The following is a 25,293-nucleotide window of genomic DNA, read 5'->3' as shown; positions in this document are numbered from 1 at the left end:
AGCTGATTGCATCAAGTCATTGACTCGAAGGCAATCCCTCACACCAAGCATGCTTGTTTAGCGACAGGGAGAAAAAAACCTTTTAACAGGAAGAAACCTCCAGCAGAACCAGGCTCAGTGTGAGCAGCCATCTGCAGAGCTCGACTGAGCTGTGATACAAAAGGTAAGTGTTAACTTACTCCAAAGGTGGCCTCGTCCTGAAAAGACACAGCAGAGCAGAGGAGCTCCGAGCCAGTACTCAGTAGAGATAGACAAGAAGGGCTGTACAGGTCGCTGGTGGCCCGCTTTGTGGCATTGTTTGAAAAGAAAGAAAGAAAGAAAGAAAGAAAGAAAGAAAGAAAGAAAGAAAGAAAGAAAGAAAGAAAGAAAGAAAGAAAGAAAGAAAGAAAGAAAGAAAGAAAGAAAGAAAGAAAGAAAGAAACAGGATGCGCATAACAATTTTAGAAGAAGAAGTGATGGTGGTGGAGGAGGTATGAATATCTCAACCAACCATTCTCAACCTTGGGATACCAACCACAATTGGGGTCACGAGATGATTTCTGTGAGTCACCAAATAATTTTGGAAAAATATAAGTGTGCAAAATAATTCAGCTTCTTACCAGACATAGAAGGATCACTAGGGATTGGTCTCAAACAGCCATTTTAAAAATTCAAACCAGTGAAATACATGAAAAACACATACAGATCACAACTCCTGTAAGTGATATCTTGGCCGTTTCTAACATAAAGCCAAGAAGCTGCTCTGTTCAAATAAGCAGGCCAGACGTCACGTTAAACAGTTACAGAAAAACATCTTTGCTCTTGACCAGAAAGATATTTTTGATATTTAAGGTCCCAGAAACATAGGTGTTTGAAATTAAACATGTATTTTTTTTTTTTTTTTCAAAGAGACCACTGTCACAGTCTGTTTGGGAAGTTAGCCTCTTAAAGCTGCTTTATGTTTTTTGAAAAATCCCAGTTTCAAAATAAGATGAAAAAGAGACTAATAGCTGAAGTGAGTGATTAAGTGCTTGTCTTATTAAGTAAATGCAACGTATAAAAATGTTGAATTGGCACTGGGATGTGATCATGGGCAGCAGTGGAAGGTAAATTGGGGGATGTGACTTAAAAAGGTTGAGAACCACTTACAGTATCTAGAGAACAGCTTAAAGTGGAGATGCAATGGTTAAAGCCATATACAATAAGGGACAGAGCAGAATGTAATTCTTGACGGGGCTTGGGTCCTTTATTGTTCATCTGTTATGGAGAGTGTCATCTTTTCTGCCATCATCTGTTGGTGGGGCAGTAGACTCAGAGCTGTTGACTTGAAAAAGCTCAAATATGGAAATAAAAAGGCCAGCTAATTTTGAGACCTCCTCATAAAACTAAAATCATTATGGAGAACCCTGGGCACCCTTTCCACAAGGCAGTCATTCAATAATAGTTTCTTCAGTCAGAGGCTTCTTCAGACCACTGTACTTTAAGACAGGCTGCAACAGGAGAATCATCCTGTCTACCACCATTTTGTAAAAAAAACTGCATCATATAAGCCAAAAGTTACATAATGCAGGAGTGAGCAGTGGAAAAGCAGAAAGAGTGTCAATGTTACAAATGTCTGGTGGGAGAGAATTCCAGAGTTTGGGAGCAGAGCATTAGACAGCCCTGGTCCCCATGGTTGTGAGGCAAACACAGGCAACGGTAAGGTGGATATAATAGGATGACCTGAGGAAAAACGGGGAAGTGATATAAATGCTCAATAAGCTGTTCTCCTGAAAACAAACCAGTTGTCATCCTTTGTAGTATAACTGCTTTGATTTAAGTGGAATCTGAAAATTACCAACCGCTAAAAGCTAAAAATCTGCAAAACTGAAATTCAAAGACTGCAATACTGGTTTTCTGAACCCAGTAAAAAATAGAATAATGGATAGTTGTGAATCAGCTGTAAATGCATCCTCACTGAATGACTGAATAACAATGAGGAGCAAGTAGAGCAAGATGAAATTAGCTCTAATGATATAATGGCTTCTCTCTTTAGAGCTGACACATTGAGTCACTTTGCAACCGGTCAAGTCGCATCGATATTCATCAGGGATAGAAACCTGATCTACACTCAGTCCTCTTTAACTGATTCGTCTCTCTCTAAGATGCCCCCAGATATTTATGTCTGCTGTCTGATTGTGCAGTGTAGGAATTTAATCAAATCCAGAGTGAGTTCTATCAGTATTTAAGCCTGCTGTTGGAGAGAAAAAACAAGATAAAGTGGAACAAAGGAGGACAGTTGAAAAGCCACAAACGAAATAGAGCATGAACACAAAAGGTCTAGTGAACTGAGAAACAAATTGCAATATGACATAATCATAAGTATCCTTACAGTAGGTACATTTTGAGACTGAAATTGGAGAATCCCAAATCTAGATTTGTAGATAAGTGCATTCCTGAGAGTCCTATGTAACCTTCATTGGTGGTTTGAGGGCAGGTTCTGTTACCGTGCTACTACCGTAACTGGGCAGACAGATTCAAACATCAAAATCTAAAACATCCAAACATTATCCAGATGTTTTACGAAGGTATTGAAATTCTAATCATTTTTCATATCTGGTGAACAATAACTCAAAATAGCCATAGGATTTCATTTTCAAAGAAACTTTTTTGTTCATATCTCTTCTGCCGAGAATCAACTCAGATTTAAAACTCAACAGAGCACCATTACTGGCTGTGTTGTAGTCGTAATACTTTGTTACTTGAAACTTATAAGCTACTGTAGTAGAAACAATGAACTATTTATGCTAGTGTTTTATTATGTTAGCTTTTTTCATGTTGGTATTTGCTTTTTAAATCTATAAAAATACCCATGTTAATTGTTAGGAAACTATGGGAATCTCCACAGACACCAGCCTAAAGCTCCCAAACTTTCTACTAAACTTTTATCACAAGCAGTGCCTCCAACAGTTAGAGTTCAAAAAGTGACATTATATTGTATTTTTAATCATTGCTTGCAAATTAATTATTCTAAGAATCCTCCCTTGAACATAATCTAATAATGCAGTATCTGAGATGTCTAATATATTTTATCAGTTGCTCAACATAAATATACTATTAAGGATAAATGAACAGTTACGAAGAGTATCGACCTAATGTCGCTTAACATAAAATTTTCCTTTCTTTTCACTTTTCTCTGTTCAACACTTTTTAAAATTACTGTGCTAAAGGTCAGAATCCTAACAACTTTAACAAGATGATTTTCTCTTTAAGTGCTAACAGGGTAAGTGTCAACCATTCCTCCTCCGCAGTGTGGTCTGAAAGAAAAAAAAATATTCAAACTGTCAAGATATCACTTTTAACATGTTTGAAAATTACAGGACATGAACTTCCTGCTGAAACCTTCTCTCTCGTTTTCAACCTTCACTGAGACCATTCAGCTGCCACCCAATCTGCAGTCATCCGGAGTGTAATTGTGTGATCTGATTGTGATTTCTTTCCATGTTCTTCCACGCTCCGCTCTCTCAGCGAGTCCTCACTGATCCATATCAAATCTGCAGGTCAGCTGGGCAAAGCTGGAGCGCTCCTGTAATAGAAAGGCTTGTTTCATAAATTTGCTCAATATATATTAGAGCTTTCCTGATGAAGAACAGGAATGGGCATTGCAGATAACAGGTATTATTTGAAAATCAGCTACTATACTACACATTTTTAAATCGCTATTTCTCCTTGACCCTGCAACTTATTCTGGTGCACTTTAAAAAAGATCAAATCATCCTGTGCCACTCACATATTTCAAAGCATGTCTTTGTTTTCCTCTTTCCTCATATAATGTTAATCATTATAACTAATTGTTTGTTCTGTTGCTAATTAAATGTTGGATGATACCAAACAAAAAAAGCAAAAATAAGGTTAATATTCCATCCTGTTAAACATTTCTGGGGAAAGATATTTTTCTGGGACTGTGATTAGATGATGAACTTCTTAACACTTGGAGGGACCAAGCCATCCAGATATTCAAAGCCTGTATGGCATGAAATACTTCGTATTCTGCTTGGCTCTTTCATGGGTTTAAGTGAAATAAAGTTGGTTTAGTGACTCAGTCTCATGTTATCCAACCATATAGCTGTGAAAAAAACATTTATGATTGTGCAGCTGAGAGCTTCACCATGCCTTTGAAATAACAGAAAATTTGTACAGTACAAGAAATACGTATTGAGGAAATTTAGTTCTGATAATAATCAAAGACTGCTATATTATTCCCAGTCATTTAGCTTCTTTAAATGATTCTCTAACAGATTCAAATCCAAACTCTGAGTCCACTTTTTGTATGATGTGGAGAAAACAATGAATTAGCAGCGGCAGCAGCAGGCATTCACGTTCACATCTGATCAAAGTGTATCAGAAAAGCGTTAACGATAGGTGACAGATAAGAAAGGAGGGAGATAGTGGGAAGGCATGTCCAAAAGGGATTTAGGAGCACTGGGCTGACTGCCAAAGTCAGAGCATCAAACATATATGCTAGTTTCAGGAACCAATCAAAAGTATAATAAATACAAAAGACCTTTTGTAAATTCTAAGCTTTTCATAGATAACAACAACTTAAAAGCACCTGGTTGGAGGATCAGTTTTTCCATAATGCAGTCACTTCCAAAGTAAATATATTAACAAAATGAGTAGGTAATATAATCAGAAATCAGTATGTAAACCCCTGTTCTCCCTAAAGAATAAAACTCTTAGATCTTCTCTGTCTTCTGTGAGGCTAGGAAGTGACTGGGCCCATGGAGGTCACAGCGCTCAAGCCTCATCAGGGCTAATTTGATTGTGGAGTAAAGATGACTGGTGCAACCAAAGCTGATGCTTTCCTGCTGATGACGTGCATAATAATGTGCAGATGACGCCGGACTAGTGGTGCCTTTTGCAGGAATGGCATAGTAACGTTGGTCTTTTCCATTGAAAAATACAGCAGTGCTCAGTTGGTATGATTGATATATGCCTAACACTATCTATAATAATCCCCTCAAACCAAGCAGGGATACAGCAACAGTGGAGAGGAAAAACTCCCTTTTAGCAGGAGAAAAACCTCCAGTAGAACCAGATTCAGTGTTCGCAGCCTTCTGCCAAGGGTGACTGGGGGTTCAAAGGGTACAAGAGGAACATAGAAACACTGATCGATAAATACAGAACTTAGCACTGAAAAACAGACCCCACTCTGTCATTTGTAGTTAAACACAATGATTGCACCAGCCCATCAGATTTTTCTTTGCAAAATGGTGTCACAGTCAAACAGGAACAGATCAGATGTAGCTACTATGACGAGAAAAAACAGAGTGAGCATAGAATTAGGGATTGAACTAACAAATACTGCAGAAACCCTCATAGATTAATTATTGCTGACAACTGGCTGAAGGGGTAGAATGGTTCAACTGATTTACCACAAAGCTTAACAAAGATAATCTAAGGTTCTTAAAACTCAAAATAAAATGACAATGACCCAGGGCCACAAAACTGAGTCCTGGTGCTTCAGACTGCAGTCTATAAAATGGACTCCAAAAATGTAAGCACTCCACTAATAAAACCATGAGAGAACAGGATGAGCCAATTAGATGTACTGTTACATTTTCAAGCACCAACCTCCTACAGTCAGGTACTGTGCATCCTTAGAGATTGCCATGACCTTCCTTGCTCCCTTGTTGTCACCTAAACCCCTAGAACAGTGTTTCCCAACTTTTTTTGACTTGTGTACCCCTTTGGGCACTTTTTTTGTACCATGAGTACCCATCTCAGTCAAAAGTATGTTGATAAGTGGAACGTACAATAACTCATTGTAAAATAAAAACTATTTTTATTTTAACTTGAGCATTTAATTCTTAGGCATTTCATTCTTTCCATCTCGAATGAAAAACATAAATGTGTTACCTGAAAGTTAATGAGGAATCAAAATAAATACAAAATAAAATACTATTATACACCTGTGTTCATAAAACTGCTGCTCATCTGAGTAACTCCCTTATAATTACATTTAAACTTGATGAATTGGGGACAAAATGCAGAACAAAAATTATAGTCAGACTGACTTATTTAGTTTTACTTTGTTTTCCTCAAGACAACTGAGCTCTCTGTGTGCTCCGATAGCTCTGTTGTAAAAACAGCTGATACCAGGCTGTTCTCTACATCTAGTCTGTTACTTTGTTTGGTTTTGATGTATCAAAGCAGAAGGTGAACTTAAAGACAAACTTACTTTCAGTTGATAAAAGCTTATTTAATTATTTAATTGGGTCCCCAAAAAACAAAACAGGTTCCAGCCCTATTTCATTTTACTACCTAAGAAACTTTTCATTTACATCTTGCAATGCATCCGTGGACCACTAAGGGTATGCGTACCCCCGGTTGGGAAACACTGCCCTAGAAGGAAGGAAGGAATTTTGTCAGAAGAAGGACAGATTTATGGTTTGGCCCCTCACTTTACTCTTGGTTCGGTAATGATTCTATAGAAAGTCTGTTATAGTTTTTCTATTTGCACTATTATTACACAATTATTGTATGTTTTCTTGGAATAAAGAAAAATAAAAAAAGAAATAAATAACACATAAGAAACACATTTTTCCCTACACTAAATTAATGTAGACCTAGACCCAGAGGAGTGATAGCTCTCTATCCTTTGGATTTTATTTTTCATGTTTTGATGTAAAGGCTGTAGCTGTGCAGGAAGAAAGACCATGAGTCCTGGTGTGAAAGCAGTTTACCCAAAACACTCATGACACTCCCAACATCTACTCCTCTGTCTCACCTTGTTTTACATTATATGAAAATGTTTCCTTATGATTAGATTCCTTATGATGCATCAATTCCTTGTAGGTGAAAAAAAAATGATCTGTTTTTGTTTTTTTGCTTTTTTAATTTATTATTGTTTTTTAAACATTAAATATCAAAATGCATAAAGAAATGCCTTAACAATTTGTTCCTGTGATTACAAGAATCGTGAAATATACGGGTTTCAATTTTTCAATTTGTATGTTTTTAATTAAATTTTTCATGATATTCTCATTCAATGAGTAGTACTTGTATGAGACATATTTAAAAAGAATTTAAGATAATCTTACATAATCTATTTAAATATTGTGAATAGAAAGACTTGGGTGTATAAATATGATCAACACATCTCAGGGAAAAGGCACTTTACATGATTTGTGCAGTCTAAAAGTATTATTGAGGCCAGCAAATACTAAATCTCCAAGAAAAAAAAACTGCCACAGCCACAGTGGCAGCCTGACCCAACTAAAGAGGAAGTGGTTTAGAGGAGACCTGGACCACAAGCAGCATCCGGTTGCCCAGTTGTCCAAGTTCCATTAGCCGAGATGGGCCATCAATGGGGGATTAGGCAGGAGGCCCTTTTAATCCTCATCCAGTGAGAGATCCAAGCTCCGGTGCCCCCCATCCACAGCCAGTCCATTGAACATGAGCCAGGCTCTAAGACTAGGCCACAAGCTCGGCCAGAGTGCTCACATCCCTGGAGCCTTAGCTGCTCTTCACTTTAGCCTCAGCTGCTGGAGATGTTGTCCCTAATTAACAAGGGATTAAGCCATCATCTCTGCTTGTAATACAGACTGGATGGGAATTCCAATATGGATGCTGGAGAAGGCAGTGGAGTGGGGTTTGGACTCGTAAAAAGAGAGAAAAAAAGAAGCCATTTAGCAGCTCAGTAAATTACTCTTGACCCATAGGACTGAAAGGAGTCTATCGGTATGGCAAATCGGCTGCCAATTACAACACCTCGGGCATGCAAAAGTTTTATTGAGTGGAGGGTGGGAACAAGATGTGGGTGGGTGACGTAAGGTGAATGCTGTGTGTATGTGCATAACATGTGTTTCAATGGATAAATTGGGAATAAAGGAATTACTTATTTTTTACGGTCTTGTGCCGGATTGTTTTTAATATGGACAGAAAGTGTCTTCATTTTAAAAAATATTGACAAAACAATGATAAAATATTTTAAAAATCAGCTAATGATTTTTGTGAAAAAAAATACAGTGGAAAGAAAAAAAATATGTGATCTCTTCCCTATAATTTAGGGCATAATGTTTCTTCATTTTACGAACGAAGTAAACAAAAAACTAAATAACTAAGTGGCATATACTCATACCACTGATGCCTAACTTCTACTGTAGCTAGCCATCACATAAACCAGGCTAAAAAAAAAAAAAGAAAAAAAAAGATTTTGCAGCATGTTCCTAATAAGTTCTCAAATTTAGCATCATAGAGCCTTTATGATGAGTGATGATGTGTAGATTGAACATGCTTTCACAGCTGTAAAGGTGAGGTATCTTCATGGCTTGGGGACGTCCAGACTGCTGCTGTGTCTGTTGCTGATGTAAAGTGATGCAAGCTTCCATCAAAACAAAGCAACTCCACCCCCACCAAAAAAAAAAAAGAAAAACAGGGCTAGATACACATCTACTATGAAAAATTATCCTTCTGAAAAATTTTGTGACAAATTGAACTAAGGTTTTTTAAATGAGACCTCATAATATGTGACATTGTTGGTTAATGATCAAATATGTCTTTCACTGAGTGAGTCAAAAAAGAAAGAAAAAAAATCAGTTTTCTTCTATGCATGACAGAAAAATGGAAAAAGTGATATTTGCCAGATTTTGGGGCAAATAAATCTTACAGACTTCCAGTAATGGGTGCAAAATATTTTACAAAAAAAAAAAGTTTAAGGTAAAAAGTAAGCACATTGGTGCTTATTTAGGTTGATAAAATTTAAAAAAGCTGAGAAGAAATAATACTTGAGGAAACCACCATGGACTGGGTCTATAAGCAGCATAATACAACAAAGACTTGGAAAGAGGCCACGAACAAGCATTGATAATACATCTAGAAGAAATTAAAGAGATGTGATAACAAATTATGGCAGTTAAAATAAAATAAGAGCACAAAACCTACAAACCTGCTCACTCATGTCTGTTAACAAAGGAACTAATTACATGTATATGCATGGTCTCTGCTTAAGATGTTCCCAGAAGATGTTTATTTTCATGTCAACATTTTCCAACTTATAGGGCCTCTTTAGAAGGTTTGCAGGTCCTAAAAACATGTGCAAAATGTTTACGCACAGTGTAAATTTTCATGAAAAGTGCTAAGTGAATAGTGTGTTTCTCTTAGCCAATTTGAAATTACGGAGCAAACTAACATGCAAAAATTTCTGCAGTCATTGTGGCCACAAAAGGGGCATTAGTGCAATGACAAAGGAGGGACTTCACTTGTGTTGTTGTATTGCATAAGTTTATCCACAAATATGTATGATGCAGATGCAGTGATAACTAAACAGTGTCTGACCTGCCACTTTCTCTTGATGTCGTGCCTGAAGCTGAGTGTGAATGTTTAGATGTATGGATGTAAATTAGATGCTAACAGTAATAGAAAATGAAAGTCAGTATTTTTAATAATCTTAGCTAGATCGATATGTTTATATGGTGCAAAAATATCCTGCCTATGCACAAATGGGTAGTTATTAGCATGGTGCACACATTTGGTTTCCTTTGGCTGATCAGTGAATATCTCTCACATAATAAACACATCCTGCAGGTACAGAGTTTCTGACCATGGCAGTTTTTATTTCTTTAAATATTCTCAAAAGATCATTCTACCGTGCCATCCTGTCTGTTTACCGCATCTCTAATAAGTCCTGCCTTCTGCCTTTTTGTCATATCTTTTGATGTTTTCCTTTTTCTGTTCTACTCTTTTTTTTCTGTTTCTGTATCTTCATTCCTCTTTCTCTGCTGCACACATGTAGGGAGACAAACATAGACATTTTTTTCTCTCCTGCACATGGCCCACCACATAGCGATTTGCATAACAATCTCCACTTGTTTTTGTGCTTAGATGGTATTCACAGCATGGTGCCTGCATGACTGAGACAGGGGTCATTGCTATGTATATCAGAGAGAGATGGAAAGGGAGTAGGGGAGAGAGGGAATATGGAAGAGGGAGGGATGTGGCAGTAGCAGAAATACACATCCAGACGCGTCCAAACACTTCTATAAAGAGTCTCATCGACACACATCCACTGACTGATGGAGAGAGGGAGAAACACATCCTGAAATACAGAAAGGATGCAGATTAAACTGTCGCCCTCTACACCATGTTTTTTTTTTCATATAAAGCTACATTAAATCAAAAGAGCAACTACAGAGGGAACTTGTATATTTTTGACTGCCTTTTCTTTGACATTTTAATATTTATTAGTCTAATTAAAAAATGCTTTCCAATATATTATATGATTCAATCAACTAATCATTATCAGAAAAAAAAATTTACCCTAATGATAAGAATAGCTATATAAAATAATTTTAGCTTAGCTTTTATATATGCTATTTATATTTTAAATGCAACAGTTGACCTCATTTTTATTATGGCTTAACATTAATTTTTACTTATATAACTGAGTGCTTAACTAATTTCTATGGTTACTTTTATGTTTTAAGTGTTTCTTGAAGAGAGCATTTCTTTTGAGGTCCGGAGGAAAAAAAAAAGAGCATTTCATGCTTAAAATGTCATTGTAGATGTTTTTCATTTGTTCTTTTGGAAATTCTTTGCAAAGTTTCTTTACTAACTAACATTCTGGTCCCAAACTCTGGAATCCATAAAAATGGATTCTTAACTAAATCATAGTCCTTTCCTAAGGATCCTACGAGTTTCCCACATGATCTAAACTGCAATGTGTTAACCACAGGGCAGCATTCTTACAATGTTAAAGACACTTTAATCTTACTCCTTAGCACCTGCATCACTGCATATTTTAGCTTTTTTGCTGCCTTCAACCATGCTTGAATCCACCAAACTAGGCTCTTCTCCTTTTTCTTCAATACAGAACTGTATCAGCAGCTTATGTTCATTATTAGATTCCAAGGCAGGTACTACAGCCAATATAGAGCATTTACTTTGGAATATATGCCTTTTGGGAAGTATGAGCATGATGGGAAGGTAAAGGTAGTTCTCCTGAGGACTGAGCTCTCCGTGGTGCTGAAAAACCTGTCACTAGAAAAATGTGCTCAGAGCATGGACAGCTGCTGGCCTTGAACAGAGGTGAGCTCCTTTTCATAATATCATTATATAAAATCCTATTACCAAAATGTTAATAATTGCAATTAAACTGTACCAGATTCTAAGATATATTTGGCAAGTTTTGAACAGATTTTCTAATTGATATCTAACATTAGGGCAGTATTATTAATAGATTGGTGGGAATCATATTAAATGCTAGATCTTTGTGCCACACAAGCAATCTCATGATCTATTCTCATCTCATGATCTATTCTCATCTATCTTATTTGTCTCCCAAATTAATCATATCTTAAATTTAAACAGAATGTCTGCAAAATTCAATAAAAATTGACCGATTTCAAAAATGTTGCTGTTCTTTTTCTGATTATTATGATTTGTGCTTTGTGCTGAGTAGTAGCAAGAATCACCTGAATCCAATTTCCACTCAAGCCACAGCTCTTGCTTTGATTGTACTATTTTATAATTATAATTAATAAAATTATTATTATTATATTATTATTATTATATTTAGGCTCGAGCAGCGAAGCGCTGTGAAGGTCTATTGTAATTATAACTATAATTCTCTATTAGAAGTTCTAGTAATGTAAGAAAGAATCAAAATTATTCCAAAGAATGAAAAAAAAGTTTAAGATTTTCTATTCAGATAAAACATCTTGATTAATTGTTACCAACAAGGAAACTTTATGTCGCCATGTTTGCATGGCACCCAACCTAAACTTTCCTCCCAGCAGGTAAAAATGGAAATTGTTTCCTACTACTCCTTTGGGCTGAAACCGGCTAGGCCCCACAAATCAAAATAAGCCAACCAAGTTGTTTCATGTATGTAGAATAATGTTTCATTTTTGAGTATTTTTCAGGGAATCTCAATTAGTGGAGACCTCCCTGGACCGTGTACTGTATCTCTTCAGTCTGACCTTGGATAAGCATCATTAGAATGGTGGATGAAAAGATTAAACTGATTTCTATATTTATTAAAAGCATTTACTTGGAAAAAAGTGTAAAGTTATTCAAAGCCCCAGGATTTGTATTACCCAGCTTTTAGTTATCCAGGATAATTCATCAACATGCTTCCCCATTACTCTGGAGGGCCTACGACAATCAACCTAAGAGAAAGTGGACTACACCTTCAGTCCAGCGGGTTGTAATAAGAACATATGAGTGGCTCTACCTCCACTGCCAACCAGCTAAATCCCTAAGCTCAAAAGGTTTATTTGACATTTCAATGTTTTGCTTTGTTTTTTAACTGTGTGATTGTTTGGGATTTAACTGTGTGATTTAAATGACTTTTTAACAAAGGGGTTAATGACAGAATGACTGACCGATGTTACGGCTGTGGTGTGTCACATATCACATATCCTGGTTGAGTATGCAGTAGCCTGCCCTAAAGACCAGGGGCTCTTCTGTTTGAAAATTAGATTTAAAATAAGGCCTCTTTTGAACTGTCTACACAGATTAAGCATAAAAGTGTAATACTTGCTTAAAAAATCTTAAAAGGTATGAACACTATTTGTAAACTCAACTTCATCAGTTACTGCCACCATTGGGGAAATAAAGCACAACAGCGGTACATAACCCCACCCCTCAGAAAATGCTGGGTCTCTAGATGGACTAAAGTCCCAGAAAAGTGAAATTTCCCCAAATAAATGTATATAGAAATCCTATCTGGGCTTTCAAAAGCCGAAGTCTTTTGAGTGGTAATGGAAAAAGGGATTTTAACTTCAACAGCTCCTACAGTAAAAGTAACTACTAGTCAATCATAGCAACGCCTCAGTATAAGAATAACTAAATGCTTCATTTGCAAATATGACTAACTGTACTGCTGGAGAAGATGAACATGCCTAATTAGTGCTTTGGACGCCGAGTTTAAAGATAGACCATTATATTGAACAAAGCAAAACTGAAAAACCTGATGGTTTATGGAGAAAGTACAGTATGCCACCTATTCAATGGGAGAACTCATACAAGGCATAAATATTAAAGTTCTTTCTTTAAAGCACACTTTATATCTTTTTTTTCTGTAGTAAGGAAGCTGGGACTAATGAAATACCAGGATAAACCATACCATATGAAAAATCTAATAATTATAATCAAATCAGGTATATTGCCTACTAGATTGTGAACTAGAAATCATTATAATAGATCTCATTAACTTCTGGAAAATACATTTCTAGTTATTATTATTATTTGTTAGTGGGAAGATTAATGTAAGATGAAATTGGGTACAAAATTATCACAAATTTAAACAAATTTTATTTAGAGAGACAACAGCTCCCTTTAGCTTTTTCTCAATCAGCTGCCCTTGGAATGAATATTTAATGTACTGTTGACAAATTGCTTGAAACTCCTCCGGTACAGTGGTAAACCACAATGGAAAAAAAAAAATTAAGAGGTTAACAGAGAGAGACTACAGGGCAGTCAATCACCTTGAGCTCAGGGCAAACTGATAAAAAAATAAATAAATAAAACACCTATACCTAAAATCCATGTTACAATATCTGCATGACACTTGCAATACTGTAAAATATAAATTTTTATTAAAGTAATGTACCTAATCGCAAATGTTTTCAAAACTAAATATTGTTTTATTGTATACTAGGGCTGGGACTTTTATGTGTTGATTTCACTTAATTAATTTCATTGATATAGATTTAATTGATCACATTCTTTTCTATTATTTACAAACTTCACTGTTTCTTGTAGACCCATAAACCTGATGCAAAGCAGCATCACAGTTGTTTGTCCACTGCTTAAAAACCATCTCGGTGATAGAAAAGTTACCCGGTAAATATGGTTCTTTGAATTTCTGAATGAATGCCTCTCACACTCGTCACCTAGAACGCTTCAGTGAGGAGGGGACAAAGCAGAACTCCCCAGCTGTTATTTATAGAGTAGCATTGTCACATTTGTGAATTTGATTACACTACAATCTTGACCTACATGGAGCATAAGTGTAACATTCACTTTGTTTAGTTCCACTGGCAGACAGGAAGGAATAAAACAAAACTGATGTTGTGGCAAACACAGACAATTACAACATTGATGTCAATATCTAGTCCAAAGTTGCAGCCAGTTGAAATTGGACCAGATGTGAGCTTTATAGCCAAAATTACTTAGTCCACGCCTGAAAAAATAAAAAGTACACTGGTTAAATGGTTTACAACATGGATTGTTTTGGTAGCTGGCTTGAAGAGAAGAAGTAGGCTCTCTATTATAAATGTTTTAGTTGTATGAAACATTGCATGTTGAAGATGTTATGTTCTGAAAGGCAATGCAATGATGTTATAGTTCCTTATCGGTTTTATAAATGGAACTTTAACTTCTGTTTACAGCAAAAGTTAAACTCTTAAAGGAAGTCTTTAGTTATAAGTAGTTTTTCACCATATTCAATTGAAAGAATTGTGGTTTAAATAATCGTGTATTGTTCACACTTCTACAGAAGTAATATTTCAAAGAACTTCCATAAAATATCAAGAGATTCTAAAAAAGCTATATGATTATAATTTTTAACTAGTCTGACAGTTGAATAACCTCAATAATTAATAAAAAAAATATGTGTTGCTGTGTCATGTTTTTATGTATTAAATAAATTAAGATAAAAGTGTTTTTCGAATTGAAAAGGTTGTTTATTTGATGGATAAATAGCGTTTTTGATAACGCAATTCATTAATTATAGACCCAGCTAATTGTCTGGCTGTGTGAAGGTTTGTAGAGGGCTCAAATGCAGAGAAGGAAGCTGAGGTGGTATCTCGCAGATTTAATAACAAAGGGTGGCAACAAAAGCGTAAATCTAAAGTGACTAATCAAGAAACACATAAACCAGAACAAAAGGGAACACACAGGTTAAGGAGGGAATGAGGAAAATCCAACAAACTGTAGCTGCAGAGGAGGAGTATACATTGCAAACAGAACAATGAATCGAGTAATCAACCGATTGTGAGCAGGTGTGGACAGAAGGATCAAGAAGGGAGCAAGGGGAAAGGAGACTGGAACAAGGGCGAAGAGAGTAAATAACAAATACAACAGTGTATATAACTGTTTTAACTAATATAAATAGACAAAAACTTGGATGAAACTAAATGGAAATGAAAATGTCTTAGAAAACAGATTGACATAAGTCAAAGTGTAACTGAAAACCCAAAGTAAAATCTTAAACAGAACCAAAAAGTCCAGAAAGGACAGAATCATGACACCAATAACTCAGTTAAATACTTTAACTCAGTCCAACAAGTACTGTACACATATTTATACTTGAACTAATTTAAAACTTGGATAAAATAAGTGTATTATTATACCAATGCATTTCTGCATTTGTATACTTAGCATTGAAATCTATAAATAAAATATGTTTATTTTACTTACCCCATATATTTTAACATATCATTTGGCCAGTGTACAACTAGTAAAACTCACCATCTGCTGGTAATCTTGAAGCATGTTTTAAGGATTCACATAAATCTATGTTGGCACAACTAGAAAATTACATGCATTTCATCTTGTCTTTCTGGTTGAGGTCAACAACATAGAGTAACCCATGTGGCCTAGTAGAAGCGCAAATAAAGTGGATTAGAAGCTCAATTTACTTTTTCCTGTGCATTTAACTCTACATTTTAGTAAAATATCCAAATTGTGAAGGCAATGTTTAGTCATTATTTTGTATGCAAAATATCCAGAGTAGCTTTTAATTTTTTAATTTCTCCTGATTTTCAAAAGCCACAATCGAAAAATAAAGACCAAATTGGCACATTTGATTATCCACTTTAGTCTACACAGAATAACTTGGATGTCTTTAAATGATTAATTGATTATAATTTCCAATGAAGAAAAAGACTGCAATCCCCTGTCATATCTCATTTTTTTTTCTCTACAGCAGCACACTAACAGAAATAATCAAGGACAATAAATTAAGTACACTTAATAACCGAACTAACTACTTAGTAGGGTTGGTGTCAAGAGACTCCCTAGATCAGTAATAACCCACTGTTCTTAGTGAGGCTGGAAAGAAACGGCAATTCAATGAAGGTACACTCAGAGCTGATTGCAAGTCATTACAACCACCACGGGGAGAGCCCAGTGGAAGGAGCTTAATGGGTGTGGGAGAAGAACACTTAGAAGCCCCCCACCCATCCAAACCTACATACACACATGTTGAGCCTAACGCTCGTTCACTGAAGATACAGTATCGGTGTTTCCTTTCACTCTCTCTTCAGTCTACATCCTAACAGACAATCAGAGGTAGTGGTGCATTTACATCCCACGTCTGCACGTTCCATGATTTCGTTTTATGATTACTCCATCACGGCAGAGCTTGTTTAAGACCCCATTAGAATCAAAGGGGCGACAATCTTCATAATCAAGCTTAATTTATTAAAACATCAGCCAGTGCCATTAACATTAACAGGGTGAGACAGGGAAGCTCCAATAAAGGAGAAGAGACTACTTCATAGAGATCACCAAGCCAAATGCAAACATATGTTTGTGGTTTGGAGCATTTTGGAGCATTTTATTATTGCCATATCACAAAAAGAGTTCTTGCACTAATTTCAACTTGAAAATATTGTGGGGGATGGGGGTGGGGGGGTTAAGTTTGTATCTAATCAAAAGCTTATGATTTCATTAATTTAAAAAAAATCATCAATTAATTATTTAATCAATTAACATTTCAACATTTGTTTAATATCTGAAATTCCTGGACTGCTCAGACCTGAACTGTAGAATACAACACTGAACAGACATTCATGAAATACAGATAAAGATGGATGAAATCTTTATTATCTTCTATAATTTTTTCTATATCTTCAAAATGTTTTAGAAAATTGAGCACAAACGGGGCACCTAAAAGATTTTTTTTTTCTAATATAAATCCAAAGCTTAAAGACAACCTGAGAGAAACTTTAGGCACTTTTGGTCAAGGCTCAGAACAGAGGACCCAAAATTCGAAGCAAACAGACAGGCATGCTTCTCAAAAAGAGTACTTTTAGAGATGTTGCATCTTCAATTCAGCACCCAGGGCCGGATCTCTGCAGAGGGAAAATTCAGGTTAGTGTCCAAAAAAATCTGACAGAGAATAATTACGAACACATGAGTAACTAACCTGATCTTAGAGTTCAGTCTGTGCCCAAAGGAAGGATTGGAATCCAGCTGAATGACTACCAACATCATGTGATGAACACAGCTCAGAGAGTTCCAGGAGCTCAAGCCTTGAAGTCTGTAGAACTGGATAACAAGCAGATCCAGCAGACGAAGAAAGGCAGGACTTTACGGAAGACAAAGCCAAACTGATGTAAAAGAGGTTCACAGGAGTCAGGGCTAGAAGGTCAGATATCCATAGGGGTACCTAAGGGAAATCCAGGTTGAAATTAGGAGTCAGATCCAGGTTCAGTCAATAGGCATAATCCAGCAGGAATCTGAAGACAGGTCAGGCAAAAAGGTTTGAACAGGTACAGCCAGGCTCAATTGTCCGAAGATAAAAACGGGTCAGGATCAGGCAATTTAGAACACAAACAGGTATGCTAGAGAACTCTCGCCGAAGGCTCAAATAATCCGGCACTGATGACTGGAAGCAAGCAGTTTAAATAGAGACTAGAGCAGGTGACAAAGATGAATGGTGATGAGAAACTGGGCAGAGCTAGACAGGTGAAGGGAATGGACCATTAAGCCATTCATCAGTGCCAAGATCATGACACTTTTTGGAATTTCATGGGAAAACTGCAACATGACAGCTGCTGTAACTGGTTTTCAATCATCCTCTAATTTGCTTTTCCACAATAACTGCAAAATAACCTATTTTGAGAGTTGGAATAGAATAAATAGTTTCACATTTAAACACAACAAAATCTTCGCCTCTATTTAACTACATTAGGTACATTTTAAGCAATGATAAATGATAGAAAGGTAATCTTGCTACATCAAGCAGAAGTAAAACAAAAGTATATATCATTTTTTTTTATTTAGCAATGATTTACAATGCATGTCAAACACACTCTACAGGGTTGATTCAGTGAAATTATACGGAGTGACTGATTAGAAGTCTTCTAAGTTCATCAATATGATCACTGCAGAAATCACTTCTCCTGAATAAGCATGTGTTAGCAGTGTGTTGTACGCATCGTATCACTGAATCAGTATCTCAAATGGAACATGTATGTATCAACAGAGGAAAGGACACATTTCTGAAAGTTTTGCATTGTTTTACACAGATAAACCTGCAACCATCCATCCATCAATTAGTCGGTTCATTCATCATCCATATTCTTCAACTAGTTTCTCAGGGTCTTTAATGTCTCCTAAACTTGCAAAAGTTATTATAATTTTCTTGCAAGTACAAGCAACATTAATCATCGAATAATAGTATTAAAAAAATTCAAGCGAGAACTTTTTTTCTTTTTCCTGATTGCCTTTTTAGAAAAAAGGAAAAAAATATCTCTTAGATTTTAACTTGCGCTTCTGATTTATTTATTTACATCCCTGTTCATTCAAATACAATAAAGAGTGAGACAAAAAACTTAAGAGGACACAAGAGCCAAACACTTAAAATATATGTGAGAATATAAAGAACTTTCTGTTGGCTCACAGCAGAGCAAAATCTTGTAGGAGAGTGCTGATGTATTGAAGCAGTATTGAGGTCCATCCTACAACACACATTCCAAGCCACCAGAATTGACTAAAGGGCTGGCAATACTCCCGCAGCAGTGTGTCACAGTGAACTTGTCACAGGTATGACACAGACATTTTTGATTTATGCTCAATATTGAAGTGTGGTTGACCAAACAGAGGCCTCCTGTCTGTGGCACTGTCTGCAGTCACCTATAATTTGGGAGAGTTGGAGCAGAGTGTCTGCGGAGGGGGTTGGGATGTCTCTGCGTTCACCATGACACCTACGCAGATGACCTAGTATAAATCAGCTTTAAGACTCCTGGATAGGAGTTAGAATGTCTTAAAAAATGGAGCGAGACTCCGGTCGCCTTCCAATTTAAGCCTGTTTGTGGTTTCCATCACCCAGATGACTACAACTTTTACAGACGCACAATGCTGAGGCTGCTGGTGAAGATTCTCCGTCATCTAGGTCTTAGTCATTCCAAAAAAAAAGTTAGAAAAACAAGCCACTGGACTTTGTTTTACAAAATTAAAGACGGCTAAATGAGCATTTTTTCTAAGCCAAAACAAAGGTTTGTTGAGCTAATCTTTAAAGCTTGGAACTCAATGCTAATTTCAGACATTTTGAATTGAAAAAGCTCCCAGGAAGGGAAGTAAATTGTCTCCTAGAGCTTTGGTTAGTTTAGGGCAGTTTCATCTTGACCCTACTGTGCAGATAGCTTATTCACTTCCTGAGAATGTAGCCAACATGTATACTTGAATTTGAAGGTCTGAAGGACCCAGATCTATGTCTGGCTAGACCAAACTATTTAAAAAAAGACTAACTTACAGTTAAATCATGACCTAATAAGATGAGTTATTTTATTCTTCCTTACAGTCAGGGGTGCCTCTATACTATTTTCGACATTAGTTAATTGTCACTTAAAAACAGGAAATTGTATTTACTCAGGACATGTTTTTATTCATACAAAAATGTGTTTAATATGAAATAATTACATGTTTTAAACAATTTTAGACATATCTGACATTACAGCTGTTCAATCATATAGCCTCGGTTTTTCTGAGACGTAGCACTTTATACTCACTCAGTAGGCTTCACCACTCTTCCCACAAAGTAAAGCTCCTTATGTGTATTGATGTGCACCATTGACAAGTCAATTCAATTTACCTTAGGAAAATGGCTAGTGTTTTTATTAGGCTAATTAGCCAGCGCCCTGTGGGAGCTGTGGGATGAGCAAGATAAGAGATGAAAGCAAAGCTCTCCTGTAATGTCTGTCAGGATATGTACACTCAGAGAATGGTAGATAGTGGGGAGAAATCATTCATGGACTCTCATTATAAATAGTACAAATTATTTTATGTTGAAAGAATAACTGCAGTAATTTCATTCTTCATTGGCTTTAATTTTTATTCATTTAAGAGATTTGTGAGTACGAGTTTTACTGTCAATTTGATGTGTTCTTGTAGTGACATAAACATCATATTTGGGTTTTTGTGCATAAAGGTGCTTCTATAGCACCAGTTATTCAACATGACTATGTGTTTGCGTTTGTTTGTGTACGGGTCAGTTATTCCTGAATATATCGATTAAATCTTATTTTCTGGAAATAAAGTTCAGATATCATGGTTTTTTCCATCCTGTTTGCACAAGCTTTGGTTTTTTGAGGTTGAAGTTTTAAAGCATCCAACTACTGCCAGTTCACAACATATGTCAACTCAGTTCAATTCATCACTGAATTCAAACAGATCCTGTAGTCAGATGGGTTCAAAGTTTTCAAAGGAAAACCAGCTGATGGCATTAACTCATTGACTTGAACTCCCTTTAACAGGGAGGAGCAGAATCAGGCTAATTGTGAGCGGCGATCAGAATAGAAGTGGACATACAGAGAGAAGCAGATATACAAAAGCTAACTGCTAACTAGTTCTACTGGTGCCCCCATCCAGGAAAGACACAGCCAGGCAGACAAGCTATGAGCCATGAAAAAGAGCATAAACAATCACACTAAGAAGACAGGACTACACTGAAAAACAGGTCAAGCTCCAACTTCTATAAACAAAGGTGTTGATTACAGCAGCACAGCTGATATTCCTCAAAAAGCAAGCAAAAAATTCCAAAAAGATCTGGGTTTGTTCTGATTGATGGTCTATAGCTTTACATATTTATCTGGGTGTGAGGACTGTCAGAATTCAATGCCTTCTGTAGTACTTCTAAAATATTACTTCAAAGAACAAGACATCACAAAACACTTTCAGCAACAAATGAGAAACTACATTTCTGTTGTTTCTTTTACTGTATCAAAAATGCCCTAATGATACAATAACCTTTAAATCTCAGAAAGGTGTTTCGCCATTGCCCCTAACATTGCAAATTATATGAGTGAGGTCACCAAACCCCTCAATAAAGGACTAGGAAATTTAAAACAGGCTTTCAGAATCTTCTCTTTACCGTACAGAAAAATAAATCACATGTGGAACTTTCTGAACTTTATCAATATCTAAAGACCAATGTTTGGGGCTAAACTGCAGACAAACCAGTAAATGGAGAACCATGACCCAGTACTAATGTCTTTCTTTACTATATCTAACAGGAGCAATATGCACATGTATAATATGTCTCAGCAGTCAGCAGATCCTGCAATTTTTATTAAACAATATATAAACATTCATAAGCTTGGACTTGTTCACAGTCCTCTTTATTTCTTTTATGATCTTGGCACTGATGACTGGATCTTTAGTATCATACCTTCCACCTGCTTAGCTCCGCCCAGTTTTCATCTGCCCTCATCTGATCCACCTGTTCCAGCTATTTATACTGCCTGTTTTCCAGCCATCAGTGCCAGGTTATTCAAGCCTAGTGTGAGAATTATGTAGCGTACCCTGTAATGTTGCTAAACTGCCTAATCCTGACCTGTTTCTGCTTTTGGATTCCTGAGTTTTGGGTTGCCCCAGTTCTGGTCTGTTTCTGTCCAGACTGCTGTTTGAACTGCGTCTGTTAGTACCTTGGATCTGTCCCCGGACCCCGGCCTGGATTATCCCTTTCATACCTCTGCAACTTTCTGATCTTCTGGTATGGACCCCTGCTTCGTCACCTACTCTGGATTTCTCTGCTCTTCAGCATATGCTGGCTTCCGCTTTTCTGCTTGGCCCCTCAAAACTCTCTAGGTGGCTCCGACCGAATATTGTGGAGACTGTGATATGTTGTTATATCTGACACCAGCTGGTCCCAAGTAACAAGCTTTTTTTTTCTTTTTTTAACCAAACCAGTTCTGTTTGCCTGAATTCTGGGTCAATTAGTTTGAGCCCTGAAAATGTTTTTATCCACAAATTCCTACTTGGCCTGAATGAGGCTTGCCAAACCCCAATACCAAGATTAGCCTGTTTCTCTGAATTTGAGCTACTCACGTTCTGGCCTATGGGCTTGTTCTTAAACTTTCTAAACACAGTACAAACATAGTCAATATGTGGCACCGAGAGGTGCGATCATCCAAAAAAAAAAACTAAAAAAAGGACTGCGGTGATTGTGAGCAGAGCCCTAAAACCTTTTATTAGTTTAAGAGTTCAATGATTGATTTTTTTCTTCTTTTTTAAAAAGAGTTCACTTAAAAGAAGTTCGTTAAAAATAAGCTAAAAGGTAAAAAAGATTTTAAAAAATGCAGGGTAGTCAGGAACAGCAGAGTCAGTGGACAGTCTGTAAAAAAGGGGTGTACTCTTAGCTGGCGCGAATGGAGCATGCAGACCTCTCTCCAACACGCCGGGCCGCTGTCGCTCTCTCTCTCTCCAACACGCCGGGCCGCTGTCGCTCTCTCTCTCTCCAACACGCCGGGCCGCTCTCTCTCTCTCTCCAACACGCCGGGCCGCTCTCTCTCTCTCTCTCCAACACGCCGGGCCGCTCTCTCTCTCTCTCCAATACGCCTGGCCGCTCTCTCTCTCTCTCCAACACGCCGGGCCGCTCTCTCTCTCTCTCCAACACGCCGGGCCGCTGTCGCCCTCTCTCTCTCCAACACGCCGGGCCGCTGTCGCTCTCTCTCTCTCCAACACGCCGGGCCGCTGTCGCTCTCTCTCTCTCCAACACACTGCGCGGTCCTCTCTCCGTCCGCAGGTCCTTTCCCCCGTGCTTTGTCCAGCTTTCTTCTCCCTCTTCAACTGCGCAGCTGCCTTTTATTACAAACGCCACCGTCTGTATGCTGCTCAGCTGATTGAGAGCACCTGTGCTGCCGCCACGGGGTCTCCGGGTGCATGTGGCAACGTCACCTCCAAACCAAAACAAAATAAGAAGAAAACATGCAACACAGCAAACCAAAACTAAATCCAACAAGAAAAACGAACGACTTCAAATCAGAAAAACAACATAAAACCCAACTTCAAAATAAAACGAAACAGCCACATTACCACAAATACAACTCCTTTGCATTAACATGCCAAAATCACTGTTGGTGTATTGATTTATTTCCCTGAAAGCAACGCTATGGTTAATTACAGACTTGTTATCCCAAAAGAACACAGAGTAAAATATATTTAAAAAAAAAAAATTTGAAAAATTGTAAGCAGAGTTTAGAGAGAAATGAGTAGAAGCCTCTGCTAACCAGGATTGGCACACCTCTGGTGTATCAATTTTTTTTCATGCTTGCATCTGTCGGTGACACACACAACACTGTCAGGCTTTTGATCCATTATGGACTTCCACTGCACACATGAAAGAAACATTCCAACTGTCAGATTTATGCAGACTTGAACTAAAAGTGACACCTGTGACATACATATGCACAGACATCACGTCTAAAAAAAATAGCATCCAGGCTTATTAGTGTACAGGCTCGAAAGAAAGACTCCCATCTGACATACAGTGTACACACACCAACATGCCCCCTGCTGAGTTGCGCAGACAGAGACACAGAGGTGGGAACTGTGGACCGGCGGCACAGAGCTCCCTTGCCGAAACTCTTATTGATTGGGATAAAGGTCTTTTGATGAGGCAGATTGCTCATCAGGCTGGAACGACATGCTTCTCAGATGTGACGCCTTTTCAGACCAGCCCAGGGGCCCATCGACCAATGCATAGCCATCGTATCTGAGTATGTTTGTGTGTCTGTCTGTCTTCATGTGCACGCTTAGGAGGAGCAAACATTGATTTGAGATAGGCCCATCTGGGTCAACCTGGCCCCACCCTGACATGTCTGATGGTGGGCGCTGAACTTCATGCTCCAGTCATGACGCATGTCAGGCAAAATGCTGAACTGCAGTTGACAAAGCATACTCAAAATATAATTTACTGGTTGCAGTTGGATGAAATAAGTCTTTATTTGGGAGTGAATATGACCAGACGAAGAACGCCTTCATTCAGTATTTCCAGAAATAATTAAAAGAATATATAAAATATATAGTTTATTGTAAAAGAAAGAATAAAGTGGTATATAGTGGAATGTAGTGGTCTTAATCAATATTTATTTTAGGATTTTGTTGAAACAACAAAGCTGCATTTTGTCACTTTTGGCATATTCCATTATAATTTCTTTTTTGTTACAGGCATGGTTTTTTTTTTTTTTAGGTTTAAGAAGCAGAATACAACATTTAACAGCCAAAATGTTTTTTTTTTTCAAAATACAGCAACACAAATTTCAATGACATACAATGACTTGGCAAAATTCAAACAAAAAATCAACATGCAAAGAAAAAAACAGGAACTTGCATGCACAACAATATATTTCGTTTACAAAGAAAAATCTAAAAAAAAAAAGGGACCTGAGACAACTGTGAGAAGAAGCCCTTTTGCTTTCAGAGGTCGAAGGACAAAGATGAATAGAGTGGTTTCAAAGGACAGAAAGACAACTTAACTAGCTTAATCAACCACTTGTTACAAGGTATGGATAATTTGTTCTCTGATCACAAAACATGGGGATATAGATGGCCAAAAGCGGGAGAAGATTAATCTGGATTCAGATTGAAAAAAATTATGTTGGTCAGATGAATCTTGTTTTAAAAAAATAAATAAAAATTACATGGTAGTTTGGATCTATTCTGATTGTATTAAAAGTCTGGGATACTTGTGGTGGTGTACCAGTGTGGCAAATATTGTCTTGGTAAACCTTTGGATCCTTAGTACCAACTAAACATTTATTCCCAGATGTGGTTTACTTCCATCTCTCAGCTTGCTCAGACATTTTTTCCTGCGACTCACAGTTTGTTTGCATTTTTCAAATCTTAAATTGTTATGATTCTTTCAGGACTAAATAAAATTTGGACTTTAACTACTTTAAATCATTGAATGTCAAATATTGTATTATCTTTTTCATATAAGGATCAAGAGTCCATCTCCTGACAACTTTTAGAGGTCTAACAATCTTCATTTAAAATAGTCGGCCATTAACTTCCCACAGAAACAGCCAGTGACGAGGCCACAAACATTAAAAGCAGACCATGAAGCTGTGAAGGAGATTAAAAACAAACAAAACAAAAAAAAAATCTCTCAGAGATTTATACTGTAATCACAGAGGAGTATCCAACTTTAAACACTGTAGTAGATACAGGATTAATGGATGATGTTGGGGAGATAAAAATATTCTGAAATATAATGAAGGATTTCCTTCATCTGTTAAATAATGATGTAGGTGTAAATGTCAAGGCGGTTTTCACCGGACATTTTGCATCTGTTCATTGTAGAAATCTAATAACTTTTAA

At 37.0% G+C, this 25,293-nt stretch overlaps 1 long non-coding RNA gene across 3 annotated transcripts in view; it reads right to left on the bottom strand.

The window, feature by feature from the left end:
* Window positions 1–867: 867 nt before the first annotated feature.
* Window positions 868–25,293, bottom strand: part of LOC119789665 — a 170,403-nt gene continuing 145,977 nt past the window's right edge. For 2 of the 3 annotated variants that reach the window (XR_005281612.1, XR_005281610.1), the window contains exons 4-5: window positions 17,117–17,359; window positions 868–3,544 (exon numbers count right to left, since the gene is read on the bottom strand). This is a non-coding gene — a long non-coding RNA (uncharacterized LOC119789665). The remainder of the gene's footprint in view (window positions 3,545–17,116; window positions 17,360–25,293) is intronic. The other variant, XR_005281611.1, reaches the window with a different exon arrangement.

The sequence above is a fragment of the Cyprinodon tularosa genome, unplaced genomic scaffold (genome assembly GCF_016077235.1).
Source record: "Cyprinodon tularosa strain WSP-4 unplaced genomic scaffold, ASM1607723v1 ctg343, whole genome shotgun sequence".
NCBI lineage: Eukaryota > Metazoa > Chordata > Actinopteri > Cyprinodontiformes > Cyprinodontidae > Cyprinodon > Cyprinodon tularosa.
Note: the sequence above shows the minus strand (reverse complement) of the source record. Positions and strands in the feature narration are given on the sequence as shown.